At 50.9% G+C, this 17,874-nt stretch overlaps 1 protein-coding gene across 6 annotated transcripts in view; it reads left to right on the top strand.

The window, feature by feature from the left end:
* Positions 1–17,874, top strand: part of Prosap (SH3 and multiple ankyrin repeat domains prosap) — a 241,989-nt gene that overhangs the window by 79,773 nt on the left and 144,342 nt on the right. The window lies entirely within an intron of this gene.

Below are 17,874 nucleotides of genomic sequence, written 5' to 3'. Positions count from 1 at the left end.
ACAAACAAACAAACAAACAAACAAACAAACAAACAAACAAACAAACAAACAAACAAACAAATAAACAGACAAACAAACAAACAAACAAACAAGATGACAATAAACAAACAAATTAGCAGACAGACAAACGTCATTGCGTTTTTGTGTTGTACGTTTTTCTATCATCCTTACGTTCGTTACAAGATCTTGCGTGGAACAGTTGTCATTAGCCTATTGTATACACTCTATGGACAAAGCCCTTGGGTCATCTCCAATTACATTTGATTCGTGCCAGCCTTGTGTGTATTGGGGGGAGGGGCTGCTAATTTTCTTATCTTCACCACCTAATCCTCTGCTGCCCGCGACTGCGCTCTTCTTGTCTTATTGGTACCCATTCTAGGAGGCGGTGGACTACTTCCTCTCTACGCATCACACACCCAATTCCACTTGCTACACTTACTCTCACATACAACATCAGCCGCTCCTGCCATCTTCCTGTCTCTGAAGATCACGTCTACCGCGTACCGACGAAACGTGCACCGGCTGTGACGTCATATCGCCGAGGGTCGTTCTGTCAACAAGCAAGTAAACCTAGCGAAGCAACAGACAAGGAAAAAAATGAAAGAACAAGCGAAAGAACTAACGAATGCGCACCACGGTGAAGTAGTGCAAGGCGGAGCGACAGAGGAAAACGAAACAATGCGCACTCCCCAAGAGTCTTGATGCCACTTGACTTGATGTCAAGGTCTTCGCCGCCGTGCGTCGTCTTGCGTCGACGGTGGGCCTGTTCCTCGCTGTCTTAATTCTTGTCTTTTTTTTCTCCGCCCCCTGTGTCGCGTGTCGTCGCTGTCGCGTGACCGCGGCCGCGCTAACACCGATGGCGCAACTACCGTATACAAACAGAGCGCCCCCTCTCGTCTATATGTGCCTCGTTTCGCCACACGGGGGCAGGTCGACGGGTCTGTGCGTGGATAACCTCCGGCTATGCGTTTATTCGCCGGCTTCTCGCTCTGCGTGTTTACCAGAATTGCTGCCCTCCTCTGTACTTCAGGTACCCCACTTCGCTGTTGCAATTCGGTGCTTGCGGCACTGCCGAGCCAGCTACGGGCTCGTAGTTCCAGTCGGGACCGCCTCGGGGCGTTGTCATGCAAGAAGCCTCGCGGCCAGCTCTCTTCCGAAGAAAAAGCTTGCGAGCGCGGCTGGCGCGAGATGGATTGGCCGCTCGATCATCCTTTGTTTCTTTTCCAAACTGTTCTCCCCCTCTCGCGTTGCCTTCACCCAGGCTTCGGGGCCTTCGGTCACTCCTTCCACCGCACGGTTCGAGCAACGATGCCGCCACGGGCTCGCGTTCGCCCGTTCAATCCTTCGAAGGTTTTCCAGCAACGCCTTGCAGTGTTTGTTGTCTCGGGAGCTAGTAGGTAGCTATTGCGCGCCGCTTTGTGTTTGTCTTGCGCTGGGGACGAATCTTTATCGCGCGGTCTGGCGCTCGATGGCGACGTATACCCTGTTCGCTCTGCCTCCCTTTTGTCTGGGAAACAACACCGCGCGCGCAGTACTATACGTATTGCCCGGTGGTTGCCTGCGGCGTTCTAAATTGGCTGCCGGCCTCGTGTTTATCGTGTGGCCGCTGGCTCGCCCGCAATATTCGGTTCAAGCAAAGGCGCCTCGCAGAGTGTTTTGTTTGGCTTTCGTACGCACCTCCTTTCGGGCTCGGTTGACTTTGGAGCGGATCGAATTGGCTTCGCTGTATGCGATGGAGCGAGCCGCGTGAGCCTTCTTGTAGTGTTTGGCCGCCAGCTTCCGTGCGGCCGGAGCGCTCGAGTGCGGAGAGTTTGTGCGTTCACACGGCCGTGGGCGTTAGAGCGCGCTGCGTTATTGACGGCGAAAGTGGCTCCCAACTGTCGCGGCTTCTTGGAAAATGTCCAGTACGCGGTTGTATATAGGACACGTCTAAAGGGCCGGGCACAAATTTAGGTGTCCCGCACCTCAGAAATATAAGAATGAATGAATGAATGAATGAATGAATGCTCTGTTTGTCCCATTCAATTAGGGAATGGACCCCACAACTACGAAAAAGCACCTTGGGGATGTGCGGGGCCCAGGATATATATATATATATATATATAGTTCGGCTGGTTATTGTGGTTTGTAAGTTTCCTGTAGATAGCTTACGGAGGATTATGCGCTGCCACTTCTCATCAAATAGTGTTTGCTGACTGCCTCAGAACAAAACTTACTCGGAAAGTCTGTTGACCATAATAGATGAACGTAAACAGACTTGTCAACGATTTTTGTACATGACGGCATATGTACATTACGTTGACGAAAGCACTAAACTATGACAAGGCACTGGGTAAATACAATCTGTACTTAGTCCTACTGTGTGCACCTAAACTGTTTATGAGTCATCTAAATTATGTTTATAAGGTTACCATCCTCTACATAAAAAGCGTTTAATGCCGTGTGGACGTTCTAGCGTTCACTGGCGGACTGTGCATGGCTAGCTGAAAGCCGTTTGGATTACACTGGTAAATTTACCGTTGCATATCCACGGCATGAAAGAAACCATCGCGATCGTGTCTGCATGGCACAGGAAGTTTCCAGAGAAAAATCTGTCCTCACATTCTCAGGAATCGATTCCTGGCTCCACTGCGGTACATCCATCGTGATATCATCGGCGTTTTTTGTGGTCACGTCTATACACACGTCGTCTTCGGTTCAAGACGTTCCCGTCGTCGTACGTTCGTCACCGTGCGCTCATAGCCGTCTCAGATTGGCGAAGTGTGACTCGAAATTGGGTCTACACCCGAGCCACCCACCTGCCTACCATACGTGGATCTATGGTCCCTACTATAGGACCCTGTTGGACTTAATTGAACATGACACCAAAGTACAGGTGTACCACGAGGATAAATTGAAACGCGACCCGGAAATAGGCTGATCAGAACGCCTGTTCCGCGTAATTATGTGGAAGCGCGACCTGTAATTGCTCCGTAGCCGGTTTCTAGAGCACGCGTGCGTTTTGGAATCTTAATGAAGCCAGGGTTACAAGTGCAGGTGAAGCTGGAAACTGAACACGCCGTAACGGCCACCGCTAGCGCAGCGGACGACGAAGTTTGCTCGGCACGTGTATACAGGAGAACTCCTTCGGCGCCCGGCTATAGAAACGATACCCGGTGTTCGCCGATTCCCCAGCCGTGTTCGATGCGCCAGCCTCCGTGGCCAGTCCGCGCTTCATCGGTAAACAGGGCCGGCCGTCTCCTCGGACGTGACTCGAACACGCAACCTTCCGAACCGCCACATCCCCTTTGAGGTATAGTTTCGGAATGCGTTGGCGTTACGCCGACATTACGTGTGGCACGGTTCACTCGTTTTACGTCGCAGGGCAAAATTTCGAATCGAAGGAAAACGTGCCGTTGATTTTTCCGTCGTGGTCTTCGTCGGGCCGTGGCCGTTCTCGCTTTGGGCAGCCCTCCGGGATGCTTTTTGAGAAGCCCGCGACAACTTTGCTTAATCCGCGCTACGCGGATGTGTTTCGACGAAGCCGTTAATTCACCCGCGGCGTAGTCGGATGCACGAGCTCGTAGCGGTGGAACGAAGAAAGCGCTTCCCGCAAGATGGCTCGATCGCTTCGCGCCTTTTCCCTTTCCACACGGCTCGCGTAAATTACTTCCGAGAGTCAATTAGCGCCTCTTGCGATCCGTCGGCGAGGATCGAGCTGCGGCCGTCGCCTTTCGAAACCAGCTTCCCGGCGCTGTGGCTCGTTCGTTCGCTGTCGCACGTGTTCGCGATGCTATCGCTGCTCGAAACGGCTCGAAAGCGACTCTTGATCGATTAGCCCGCGATTTCGCCCAACGCTTCTCGGTCGCCCTGCTTCCGACGTTCGTCTCGCGGCCGTGCAAGCGTGTTGCTAAGAGCGCCCCCTGCGGGCCACGTAGGGCGTGCACAATTGAAGAAGATTAAACGCTCCTCAATCCGCCGAGTATTCTTTCAAGTATTACAGCGCTGAACCTTCCGAGTGCTATAGCTCGTGACCAGAAGTCGCCCGTTGAGATATTGTGCACCAGTAACTTTTTTTTTTATGATGTGGTCCAAGGTATAGGCTTCGGTTCTCGTGGTGTGTATGGAACCGTGCTTCTGGGCTTACTTTTTCTTTGTTATTATTTCTAGAGCGGGCGTTTTCTGGTGCTCCTTTAACCTGTCGCAGCTGCGCTCCGAAAGGCAATTTGGCGATTCCCGTGTTGGCAGCGTTTTGTCAAGATTATAATCGGCGTGAACGTTTAGGTAGACCCCCTCGGACGGCTTTCGCTATTTCTCGGATGATGGGCTGATGAGCCCGTCGTATACTTTGTTGAGCATTTTTGCTGATGACGATAATGGGGCGGGTGCTTGGTTCACGCGCCGTCGAATTTCCGCTCGAGTTACCCACACGGCGGAATTTCGCCCGTGGGCGTATTCGGGACGGGGCTCGTACCGAGTAGGCGTCGGGAGCCGGTTCATCGTTGTAATCAAATGCTGCCATTATAACTCACGGATATTGCGCAAGCAGGCGCCTTGTTTTTTCTTTTTTTTTCGGCTCCGTTTTCTCCGAGACGAGCTGATGCAAGTTTCATGTAGAGGTTCTTCTCGAATTTTATAACGGCAGAAGTTCAGAATGTGCGCTTACAGAAGCCGTTGAGAAAATTTGCTTGCCTCTTTTGAGCGTTCGTTGCTTTCGACACACTTTCTATTGATATTCAATTTAGTATTATTCGTTATATATATTTTTTTGCGACGGCTAACGAGAGACCAGCGGCTATTTAGATAAATTGAAGCGCTTTCGCAACATCTGTTTCTTGCGAGAACCTTGAAGAAGTACTAGATGTCTTGGTGGTCTCAAGTAATCAAATGCAGGCTTATAAGGATTCGCGTTTGAGCGGACGACAAGAACTTATTAAATTTGGGAACAGATTTCCCGTCTTCGACTCCAGCATGCTTAGACTATATGCTTCGCTTTCAATTCACCCAGCAGCATGTACCACGCATATTTTTGTATCCCTCGCTGTAAGTTAAAACACACTCATCATCAGCCCATTTTATGTTCACTGCAGGACGAAGGCCTCTCTTCCTGCGATCTCCAATTACCCCTGTTCTGCGCCAACCGATTCCAAGTGGCGCCTGCGAATTTCCTAATTTCATCGCCTCACCTAGTTTTCTGCCTTTCTCGACTGCGCTTCCCTTGTCTTGGCACCCATTCTGTAACCCTAATAGTCCGCCGCTTATCTAATCTACGCATTACGTGGCCTGCCCAGCTCCCCTTTCTTTTTCTCTTTTAATGTCAATTAGAACATCCGCCATCACCATTTGCTCTCTGATCCACATCGCTCTCTTCCTGTCTCTGTTCAGTAAAATTCTGGCGTTGGTTCGTGTAACCAGGCTAACCCCGCCTGCTACTGCACCACCACCTATCATTACATTATATTCTCACTTTTACAAAGGAATGCGCTTCACACTGCAAATTGTTGCTGCAGAAGCGTGCGTATTGTTCTATAGCTTAGACTAAGCTTCGTTTGCCGTTACGCAGTCTCATAATCGCAAAACAGAACTGTTGATTTAAATGCAGTTATCAACGAAGAAGCAAGAAGAATATAGTCAGAACATTTTTGGAGGTGCACACCGCCAGAATGACAAGGACGTCCCTCCGACCTTTCTTTTCTCCTTGTTAGAGATTCTGGAGAACCGCGTCTTGAGTTGCCTGAATGCATGGTTCACACGCTTGTGCGTTATCCTCCTTACTATTTATTTCAGTCGGTGGTGCACACAGTATTCCAGGTTGCATATAGCCTTCTCTATATGCTTTCGAGAAAAGAAAAATTTTTATAAAACGAAACAATAACAAAGTTCGGTCTAGGTTACTGACGCGTGTGGTCCCTGCATGGACATTCGTCGCTTTCCCCGAATGCTGCACTACGTTTTCTTTTTTCGTTACATCTCTAACTCCTTTTCTTGTTCTTTTATAGAACGTCAAAACGTGGACTGTCATTCTCCATAGTCGGGCACCACGGCACGGCACGGCCGCGTAACCCAGAAGCTGGCAACGATGACGACTCACTTTTCTCTCGGCTTGCCTTCGACACACGAACTTGGTCAACGTGGCGTTATTATGTACGCTCCTATTCTTTTCTTCGCGGTCGCTCCGAGTGGTGCGGAAAAAAACGCGTTTCATTGCACGATGCGTGCCACTTGCGTACCACGCGCGCCGCATACGATGCTGCGGGCAGCGGGCTCCTGTTTCTATCCAGATCTCCGAATCTGGCGAGTCCGGCGTTGTGCTGCCCGGCGATCGTTAAGGGACCCGGTTGCCTGGTGGTCAGCGCGCCGTGGACAAGCGGTCGAGGCGTTGTTCGGTTCGCGTCCGGCTTGCCTGGCTGTCCCTACTTTTAGTTTTATTAGCTCTCGTCCTTTTTTTTTTCGCCTTTTCCCTCGGTAAGGTGACGCCAAGGAGAAGGCACGAAACCGATTGACCTCAATCGTTGCTCGCGTCCGAGCGTTGTCATTTTTTAAGCTATTTTCTTTTTTCTTGCTCGCTTCGACGACTTCCAGGTGTCCCAGGCATGGCCTGGTGTCGAGTACAGTGTCTACTGCTGTTGGAATGGTCCAATGTCTTCCGTAAAGAGAAAACAAAGAGAAGAAAGTAGCGACGACAAGAAGAAAAAAAGATAACGTTGCGGGAAACGAGCCGAGCCACGACTGTCCGAAAACTTTTCAGGAGAGGCGTTTCTTGCGGAGTTCAGGTAGAGTATTTGCGAATAGTTAAGCGACCGGGAGTCAGTTACGCTCTGCTCTAATCCAGTTGCCTCGCTGTATCTTCTGAGTCATTGAATGTTAGAGTGGAGACTGTTATTGCGTCGAAGTGTACCTGCGCTAATACATTCGACAAGCTCGACGACCTGTTCCCTTGCGACAAAAAAAAAACAACTGTATTCTCGGACCCTCGTACCAGCCGACGTAACCAGAGTTGCTGTAGAACACTTCCGAGTTTTATTAAAAAGAATCGGGTCTGCGTGGAATACTGTAGTCGTTGTGAGTTGCCCTCGTGTTTGTTTGTTCGTACAGATTCCCGTCATATGTTCTCTTCTCTCCTCCTCATCCTTCCTGTCCTTTCCCCCTTCCCCGCGTGCAGAGTAGCCAACCGGACGGTTACTCCGGTTATCCTTCCTGCCTTTCGTCTCCCGCTTTCTCTCTCTCTTCATTCACACTTGTTTGCACGAGATGCAGACTATGGTGGTGAACGCGCTACGGTGTCTCACTGGGATAGGGCTCGTCTCTCGATCTCGGTACTTCCTTACACTGGACTGGCTTATTGTGGCGGTGTACCGGCACTACGAACACTACCTTGCGGACTACATCTAGAAATGTTGAAGTGTCTAGAAAGGTTCACCAGTGGAGCCCTGGACAGAAGGGCCCTCAGCATGGCGGAATCACTTAAAACCAGCGAGGTTTTCGTTTGGCCGGTCGTTCAATACTAGAGCGAAGCCTTGTTCGCCCCCACTTTATGTTGACGGCTGTCTGACCGAATGCCTGACCCGCCGATCTCGGAGGCAGTGCAACCAGGGGGGGGGGGGGGGGGGGGGGAGGGCGACGTGTCGGACCCATCCTGGTTCCCACGCACGGCACGCGTCCTCACAAGCATCTTACTGTGGTCTGTAACGCGGGACAATTCTGGAGGCAGTGTAACAACATCAAGACCCACACGCCTCGTAGCTAGTAGTAACCGACCGATCTAACCAACGTTTCTAACGTTCCTAGCGGTACATCTCAGATGGCACACAGGAAAGGTGTCGCTTCGGTTTCACACTCGCACTCCGATGGTGGTTCTGCCCATATTTGCCCCCCCCCCCCCCTCCCCCCCTTCCCCCGAGGTCACATTCGAACATTCGCGAGCTTTTGTAAAGCACTTTCCTTCTGTTTGAGCGAACAAGGTACGTCGGTTCCGAAACGTCCATCTTTCTCCAGGCTTGGTCAGTGACCGTGATTCACTCCAACTCTCCCCCTGTTGACTGCGCGTGAGACAGGGCGCGTGGAACAGGCGCAGCGAATTGAAAGCGAAACCTCCATCGAGTCAGTCGACAGTGCCGGCGAGCTGCGGTGCTTCATTGATTGTAAACGCCCACCCTGCGCAGGCTATCGCTTGAGTGGCGGTGAATGTGCGTGCACCAGGCACCGCCGGGGCGGCGGTGGCCAAGGCGTCAGACAAAGACGTCATCACGTGAAAGGCGAGGCCGACGGTCTACTTACGCTCCTCGGAGCTTGCAGTATCGTCGACTATGGGACAAGAAGTCTTGATGGCAATGGGTGGTGTGGGGGGGGGGGGGAGGGGGGAGGAATAGAGAGAAAAGAAGGGAACACGGTTATCAGCGTGAGAGGACGCGCGTCAAGACACAGACGACCCCCAGAAAAAGAAGCAAAAAGAAACGAAACAGGAGCGTGGCACTGTCGTTTGACGGAGAGGCAGGGTAGTGGCACGCACATGTGTGTGGCTGCCCGGCCGCTTTGTCGTACTTCCGGTGACCCACTTCCGGCGGTCTTCTTTTGCGAGCTACGGAGACCCCCCTCGCCCCCTCGCCCTTCTTGCGTTCCTTTGTTCCTGCGCCGGCGCCTCCAGGGACGTGAAGGGTGGACGGAGGAGAGGGGGGGGGGGGGGGGGCACAAGGATTGCGGCACTTAGCGCCGCAGGGCAGGCCTCACGTATAGGACCCGTGCCTTGTTTCGGCCGCCGCTTCTTTTTCGCCTGCCGTCCTTCTTGCGCCGTTTTCTCGTCGTCTGCTCTCGTTTCGACGCACTTCTGGACTCGTGCTTGCGCGCGCGTGTATAGTTTCGTTTTCCGACCGATGCTCTTTCTTTTTTCGCCGCGCCGAGAAATTGATTTCCACTCTTTCCTTCTCTCTTTAGTTCTTTGTTTCTTTTCGTCTTTTGTCTCAGCGTGGGTTTGTGTTCCACGTCTGCACACGCTTCCTTTTATTCCGACAGTCACGACTCTCCGTGATTCTTCCTGCGGTCGCCCGTTTTTTTTTTTTTCTTCTGCGTGGGCGTCTGCCTCTTTGAAACTTTGTCTTGTCTCGCCTTTCCACTTGGGCTCGCGTTTAGTCGATGGCCGTACAGGTTGAGTGAAAGGCGCCGCGCTCACTCTATGGATTTCGCGCGGTTGGGCCAGTTTTAACTTCTCGGAGAGGTCTCTTTATTCGCGGCACTCCTTCTATTGTAGCCGGGTTGGTGAGCTTTATAGGTTTGTGCTTTTTCTGAGTCTCGCGGCGCTGTAATGAAAAAATAGAGGATAGGGGCGTTGACTTTCACTTCTTTCGACGAATAATTTGAGCAACAACTCCGCAGTTATTGCACTTCCGTCTCGCGTCATTGTGATTTCGCGCGCTGTATAATGGAATCGTGCGGTCTCACATTCGTTTTATACACTTCAAACGTATTTTTTTTCAGTTAAAACGACTTACCATAATCTTGGGCTGTTAACGGACTGTATTCGATGTTGTTGCTAGTCGCGCTCTTGGAATGGTGGCAACAGTACTGGAAGTCGTTTTCAGTGCTGCTAGGAAAGCTGTAGTATAACGTCAACGTTTGTCAACTGCCCACCTGAACTATTCCTGGGCTGTTTTCTGGCCTGCCGCCTTGGCCGCCACCTTCCGTTCTATTTTTGCCGCACAGTAGAATATAATCGGCGTCTCCTATACGGTCGCCAGCGCCTTTCTCCGCGAGCCAAGATTTTGTTGTGAGGCCGCTTAGATGAATTGAAAGGGACGCTGCTTACTAAATAATAATAATAATAATAATAATAATAATAATAATAGTAATAATAAAGCTATCTGGATCGTTACTCTGCTGAACTCGAGGTCCCGGGTTAGATACCGACCGCGACGGCCGCAATCCGATGGAGGCTGACTGCAAGAACGCCCGTCTAGCGTGCAATAGGTGCACGTTAAAGAACCCCAGGTGCTCAAAATTAAACCGGAGTCCCTCAATACGGCGTGCCTCACAATCACATCGTACTTTTGGCACGCAAAATCTCACAACTCTTTTAGGACCGCGCTGAGAAAAAAATGAATAAAAGAAAGAAACTGGCGCGAGAGGCTGCAGATAAACATCGTCGAGCTGTGAAAACATTTTGAGGAATCACTAGGCGGGGGGGGGGGGGGGGGGGGGGTGCGTGTTCGCACGGCAGGACTTCGCGTCCCGGGACTAAACTCGTTGCTTTTTTGTCCCGCCACGCGCCAACGGGCCGCCGCTTTCGCCCGTGTCGCCCGCGTCGGAAGCGGTCTTCCGCCAAACAGTTTCGAGCACCGTTCGATTGTCCGGGACGCGTTGTCGCCCACCAATAACTCGCCGCCCGGTATTGTCTTCGTTCTTTTGTTGTTGTTTTTTCCGGCTCGGTCGGGGAAAGCGCTTCCCAGCCGTCGGTGCAGTGTGGCTGTGACACCCGTTCACTTTTTTTTCCAACAGGAAGCATCTTGTGGGAACTGCCGTCCTTTTCTAACAAGGCGCGGCCGGCGTCTGGGTCCGCTACCCGGCGACGACGACAACGACGACGGAGCAGTAAAATATAGAAGGCCATTGTCGTGGGTATATATACGTATGGTCGCCGCGCCGTTCGCGTCTTGCCATTCGCGTATCGCCCGGTGTGGGTGTACGGGAGTTGCTTTTCGGCGCGTTTCGACGTCGCGACCTGAATCGAGCGAGATCTCCTTTTGGTGACGCGAGTTTCAGTCGAGGACAAAGAATACCGAAGCCTGCCATACGCGCGTCCTGCTTTGGGCCGCTTTGTTTCCGTTTATGATGGAATTTTCGATATTCTTACTCATCGAGGAGTAAACAAAAATGACGGCGTCTGTACCGTTATCCGGAAGTTATATATAGATGCAAGTATACGAAGTGCTTGTTATATATTTTTTATATATGGAAGACCATCAACATATACATGCGCTAAAGTACCGCTGTTACCTTCTTTTCCTTGAAGTCTAACGTACTACATGCATTTCTTTGTCGTTTGGTACGTCGTGATCACCGCCCTTCTAGCTACCGCCGAGCTCGGTGAGAAGACTGTCGCCAACTTCCTTTTCTGAGACTTTCCGCGTCTGGCGATATGCGTAGAACAATCGTAAAAACATTAGTATGGAGATACACGTTTTTCTTCTTCTTTTTTTTTTTTTTTTGACGGGATGATGGTTTAATACTTCTACGCACGGCGTTGCTCTCGCGACGCGGAACTGAGAGGTTCGGCTGCCTGGTTGTCTAGTGGTGTAGAGAGTCTTACTTAACCGTACTCTGAGTCAGTACTCAGTCAGTAACAGTACTGCGAGTCAAAGATACACGGACCGTGACCACGTGCGCCACTGGCACAAAAGGCGATTCGTGCGCTAGTACAGTACTTGAACAGGGCCGGTTTGAAAGACCGATTATGGGGTCCCTGTGCCTCCTCCCGCGTGCACTTAGTACCCCCTCTCTCACTCTTCCTATTCCCTCTTTCCCTTACTCCCTGCCTAGGGTAGCAAACCGGACGCTCGTCTGGTTGACCTCCTTGCCATTCCTCTCCTTACTTTATCTCTCTCTCTCTCTCTCTCTATATATATATATATATATATATATATATATATATATATATGTATATATATATATATATATCATTTCAGTCGCTGCACTTCCCGATGGTCGTTTGAGGCAGCGGGTGCGTGAGTCTTTTCGGTACGCGGTCGGGGTCGTTGACATCGTTTTGTCGTAACATTGAAATGATAAAGAAAGCGGAATATCGTTGTTTCAAAACATGAGAAAGTGTTACGAGTGTGTACAAATCCCACTGCCCAAGACGGGTTGGAGTTAATAAATGGCAGAACTTTTTCATCACGGGCAGCATCCGTGGATTCATTCCACGGCTCACAGTGGATAGGATTCCTGGAGTGGAGACCTCTCCTTGAGTAGGCGTGCAGTTCATTTTTCTTCTTTTCTGTTTCTTCGAAGCTCGTTGTCGGCTATCAAGCGGCGCTGAATAGATGAAAGGCTTCAACGCACTACACCTATCGTCATTCCTCATTCGTACGATGATGCGACGTTGCGGAGAAGCCATCGACATACTGTGCTCGTTGCCAACATCTCCAATAAATAAATAAATAAATAAATAAATAAATAAATAAATAAATAAATAAATAAATAAATAAATGTTAGGCGATCTAGAATTCGCCCTGGAGGCATCGTTGCAGCATATACCGAAGATGTAGCGGCGACGGTGAAACAGAGAGAGAGGTTGATGCTCATAACTGGAAGCATTGAGTCACTTGCCGACTCATCGTATATAGCGCACGTCTGCTGAATGACACCAAGTGATATGACGTCACGGCATGCTGGGGAGTGGTGTCTTCTGCTCACCGAGATCGTCTCTGCCTGGTTCTTCAGGTTACACTACCACGGCGCGCAGGCATAGTCTTCCTGAGCAAGGTGCAGCACAAGGATGTCGCTTTCTTCGCCGGGCAGAGATTGATCGATTCACGGGGTCCCAAAGCAACACTGGTGTTGCGATAGACGCCGTATATAGTGGAGGGCCCCGGATTTTTTTCTACGCACCAGGGGTAACGAGCATCTGAATCTAAGTATACGCGATCGTTTTTGCATGTCGCCCCGCATCGAAACGCGGCCGCCACCGGCGGGAGTCGAACCGGCGACCTCTTGCTCAAGCAGGCCGAACGCCGTGGCAACCGCCACAGGCAGTTGCGTCCGTGCGATGGTGTTAATCGGGTGTACGCGACAGGTTCGATTCCAAGTGCCTCGCGTTCTTCTTGACCGCGCGGTATCCTTCCAACCGGCAACACTGGAGACGAGCGTCGCCCTTTCGCGTTCCGAGCTCGCGAGGTCGCGGATCGGCCGCTACGTTAAAAAGCGGGCGGAACGAGGCGGCGAGTGTCGACCGCGATGCACGATCACGTGAGCTCTCTTACAGATAGCCGGCGCGCACTGCTCTCTCGCTCTCTCCCTCTCTGGCGCCGACGCGCGCGGCGTTTTCGCGGAGGAACGTTGACCGTTGCGCAGGTCTCCACACCACCCTCCTTTCCACCCCCTCCGGTGATTACGCGCGCGAGGACCGTCGACGACGACGACGACGGATTGACCTCTCGCGCTCGCTCTTCCCAGCGGGTCGACGCCGGGTCTTCCCGTGCCGCCCCCGGGGCGGTTGGTCGGTTGTTCGGTCGGTTGCCCGTTGCCGCTGGCGCCGCTATGTGCGCGGACTCGCTTCTATGCCGCAGAGACCCGTCCGCTGATACCGTACGATCCCGCTTATAATATCCCGAGAGCCCCGTTGTTCGTTATATTGCACGTTGCTTTAATCACAGGAAGTCCAAACTCCGTTCCACATGGAGCGAAGTTAAGATAAATTGATCAAGCTTTATTTTCTGTCCAGGGAGAGTGCATTAGAACTATAAAGTATTCAAACGTTACTTCAGCAAAAGGTTAATTGGTATAGTAACTAATGAATTGTTAAATGGTTTCCTGAGCTAATCGCAATTTAATTTCTCCTCCTGCGTGTGAAATACGCTAGCTGTCTGTTTCGCCTGTCTAGCGGGCTTAAATCGGCATTTTGAGGTGTGAAGCTCCGCGTGTCAGAAAATGATGCGTTGGGCAGTGTGGGTGCTTTTCAAGATGAATTTCAAAGTGATGAAGTGAAATAGTCATTCCGTATATGAAGTCAGACGCGTGCGGATCAAACGTTATGAAAGCGGTTAATTATATTCTTTTTAGCAGCTTCCAAGAAAATTACCACTAATTAGGTTTATACACCGCTGTGACGGCAAAGGTGACGAAAAAAACTGCGAAAGGCCTTTCTAATATTACGAGATCGTATGAAAATACAAGACGTATACATGTGAGTACTATTGCAGCGCATACAGACCAGGACGCAAGAAGGCACATGAAAGACGCGGCGCCATTCTTTACACCATCCATGTGCCAAACCAAGACACGATGTTACATATTCATCCCTGTGTTTAGGCAAAGAAAATCCGTTTTTTCCCGTAACTATGATGAGGCCCCGGTTTATTTATCCGCCTGCATTCAGATGCTGGTTTCACATTGTAACCGTGGTATTTAGCAATATGTATTTTTCACGTTCCTAGTGTGCCTGTCGGTCTAATAAGAACCTACTTGAAAAATTGATTGTGTTCCTGAGCTGTCCTTGTGTATCAGGAGGACATAGCGCCACCTTCGCTTTCCATCTAGCGCTAGAGATGCTGGACAGATGGTCATTGCCTGAACAAAGTACTATGATTGACAACGGACGCATGTGCTATTAGCGACCAGTGTGCTGGTTCGCTTGCTGCGGTCTACGGGCCTGCAACATAGGCTGTGTCAATGACGCGTGCCACCTCAGAAATTTGTGCGCTGCTTTCTCTACGAAATTTTCGTGAACGGTCTATAGAAAGTCTATAGATTGGGAATAGCAAAAATACAGGCAATTTGCATTGACTTTTTTCTATGGGGCAGTTCTATGGGGCGGTGCGTAACTTCGCCAAAGGGCAAATCTGCAGGAAGGCTGAGCGCATACTGCGAGCGGTAAAACTAGACGAACGAAAAGTACGACTCAAGTGGTTCCCGGCGCACGCGGGCGACGCGTCGGAACGCAATGAGAACCATAATGAGACGGCACACGCCGCGGCGCGAGCGCTAACCAACCACGCCCCGGCGACAGACCGTCCGACGTGGTTCGGAACTAAGGACCGCATGACGGATTACAATGAAATCGCGAAGGCCTACCGCTTGGCTCGCAGGACTCTTCCACCCCCGCACCCGAGACTGAGTCGAGCGGAGGCGGTAGTGCTGAGACAGCTCCAGACCGGATCGCTACCGAGCCCGAAACTGATGCATCGCATGTACCCCGAGACATATCCGACAGATATGTGCAGAGTCTGCCGGAGGGAGACCGCAGACTACACGCACATCTTGTGGGACTGCATTAAATATCCAGAAGACGCTAAATCAAGAACACTCCCACCGCGGCTCGAGGCAGCCGCAAAGAGCTACGACCGAGACGATCAGCTCTGGGCCGTCCAGCAGGTCCTCGAGGCGCTCGAAAGGCACGGACCCAGCGAGCCGGCAACGGCGAGCGGAGACCCGCGCCGAGTAACGGCAACTTCGAGGATGACGTAGGCCCTCGTCGGGGCGCGCGAGCGCCCAACTGCAGGCATAAATAAAGTTTCTCCAATCCAATCCAATATGGGGCAGTCTATAGAATGGGAGCAGACAAAAGGAAAGAAAGGTCTTATCATTTTCTACAGACAGTATATATCTTTATAGACAAAAAAAAAAAAAAAGAAATTTATACAAACAGAAATGAGTCTATAAGAAGTTTTTAGACAGTATATAGACTGTTCTACTCGATTTTTGTAGGGGATATATATCTGTGTCCCTAGTAGTCTTTTTAGCTTCCCAACTATCTATTTCCCCTTCCCCAGTGCAGAGTCACAAACCAGATTTTTTTAAAGATAACCTCCCTACTTTTTCTTTGTTTTTTGCTCTCTATCTCCGTGTAACAGGGACCTTTAATTTAACTGCTCGTCTTATCGAATTTCCATAAAGTGTTTTTTTTTCTCACCACGTATTAAACGAGTTGTATTACGCGCCCATATGTCTCGTACTCCTTCTCTTTTCGCGGCTGTGTACATCACTCGTCACATGAAATTTGTGTTTGAATTATGTGCTGTCTTCTACGGCGTTATCTTGGAGCTTCGCGAAAAGTGAGTCGCGGGTACAGGGCCACGAATACCTCTAAGCCCATTCATGTAGCCATGCTTCTAAGTGTCGATCCGAAGGACTTTAACCAACACCTTTAATTGTGTAAGCGTACGCTTGGAGTGCCTCCGTGCCATTCTGCGATGCACTGCACAATGAAGAGACGCCTTGCGATGACGGAGGGACCTTTGGAACGTGTACGTGTTTGTCAATTTGATAACCGCGTGAAGGAGGTCACATTGTTATCAAATGTTTGGATAGCATCATCTTACGACCCAAAGGTTTATCGGAACGCAGCCGGCCACTGTTACTAGTCCTATTGTTTCCACTCAACCTAAGCCGCGCCCTTTTCTTTCGGAGAGGAGAAACAAAGCTGTACCCAACACGGCCACTGCGGATGGTCGAACACATTCCCCGGGTGGCCACGTTCAGTTTCTGTACATGGTCGTACGCGCTAGCCTCTGAGTTATTGTACAGCGCTCGCGCTTGGCAATCTGTGCGATGTTTTTGTGAACCACGTACAGACTCTGAGAATAGCGGCGTCTGTGCATTCATTTCGGAGGCGACAACAGGCAATACCGTAAGGGTCGGAAACAGCGTTTGAGCTTATCCCGGCGAGAAAGCTGTCCTCGAGAAGATGCCAGTGTCTACGGTGCGATCCTGCTGCTGTCGCAGTATAAACAACTTGGCAGCTGGACGATTCGCTGGAGTCATCTCTTCCTTTGTCGACGTAGCAGAGGTGAGCACACGCGCGAAAGAAAAGCCTCACTTAATCTCGGCTTATTGATGCGCGGTCAAAGAGTATAGACGCCGCTAACAGAAGCGCTTCTAACTTTTTATTTAACGAGATACTTCAATTCTGCATGCTGCGTTATGTGGATGTTATGTCCGTGTGTTCTGGATGTCCTTTGCGCATTATTTCATTTATCATTTCATTTAACCTCTCCTGTTATCATTAAAGAGCGCATCTCTCTCTCCCTCCCCTGTCAATGGCTGTGTTCCAATACTCGCCGTAGACGGCAAAGCAGACGGCTAAGCGTGCAGCAGCCATCTTAAGTCCCGTTCCAGTTCTCGCGAAGACGTCAAAGTAGACAGCTCAGCGAAGACAGCAGCGAAGAACGGCGCAGGCGACTTTCCTGTCCAAACAAGATTGCGGCTGAGCAGGATGCTTGGAAAGCCGACAGAAAGGTAGTCTGCACACAAGAACGCGTAGTAAGGCTTTCCTGGTCCCTTAGTGTAAGTGGCATCTTGTTTTTCACAGGTTCGCAGGCGCAAATACTAAAATGCTGAAATAATGTGTACTCTTCTCAACCTCTTCTTTTCGCTGCGAGGTGACATCACGTGGCATAAGCGTATTCCATACGTATTCTATACGTCCGGCAACGCGTTCATTACATGGCATCTAAGCTGTCTCGGTTGTCTCATTACTTGTCTACGTAGAAATTATCCGATGCTGGCCAGAATTGGAACACACCCTACGTATAATATGCGTCGGTCCTCGGTTCGGCCAAATCGCAGTTTCGGATTTTACCGTCACCGCACATTCGCTATGAGCCAGACGTAATCAATGCATCCCGAGTGCGCAACGCGACGGTGCGCGGTGCCTATTCGCTTCCTCGGGACCACATGTATCAGAGGACGCTCAAGGTTTTTCGAGCAGGTAACCTGGATGGCGGAGGGTTACGTAACTCCTGCGCGCACTCTTAAGTGCACTATACCTTTCGGGTCTCCCACCGTTGCTTTCGACTCTACACGGGTCTCCACGGCCGAAGCAAATACGTCCTAATGCGCGAGTCTTGTATCTCTCTCTCCTCTTCCCCTCTACCCCATCTCCCTCGCTCCACGTGATCGGCTACTCACGAATGCGCGTGCCCGCTTCTACGCGCTACCAGCGCGCAGAAGCGAGGGGGCATCCATTAGCGACGAGAGAATTAATGAACCCCCTGCTGGGATTACGGAACGAGTATGTACTACTATTATCCGGCGCCGCTACCATGTTGGAAAGCTCCGAGCAGGAGCGAAATGCTCCGTCCAACGCGACGCGCCTCGCAGGCTTTCCGAGGGACCTGTGCCGCGTCGTTGGAGGTCCTTGTCACTGCGATACCTCGGTATCGTCGAGCCTGACGTGCTTGTTTGGGT

This window comes from Dermacentor andersoni, chromosome 10 (assembly GCF_023375885.2).
Source record: "Dermacentor andersoni chromosome 10, qqDerAnde1_hic_scaffold, whole genome shotgun sequence".
Lineage (NCBI taxonomy): Eukaryota > Metazoa > Arthropoda > Arachnida > Ixodida > Ixodidae > Dermacentor > Dermacentor andersoni.
Note: the sequence above shows the minus strand (reverse complement) of the source record. Positions and strands in the feature narration are given on the sequence as shown.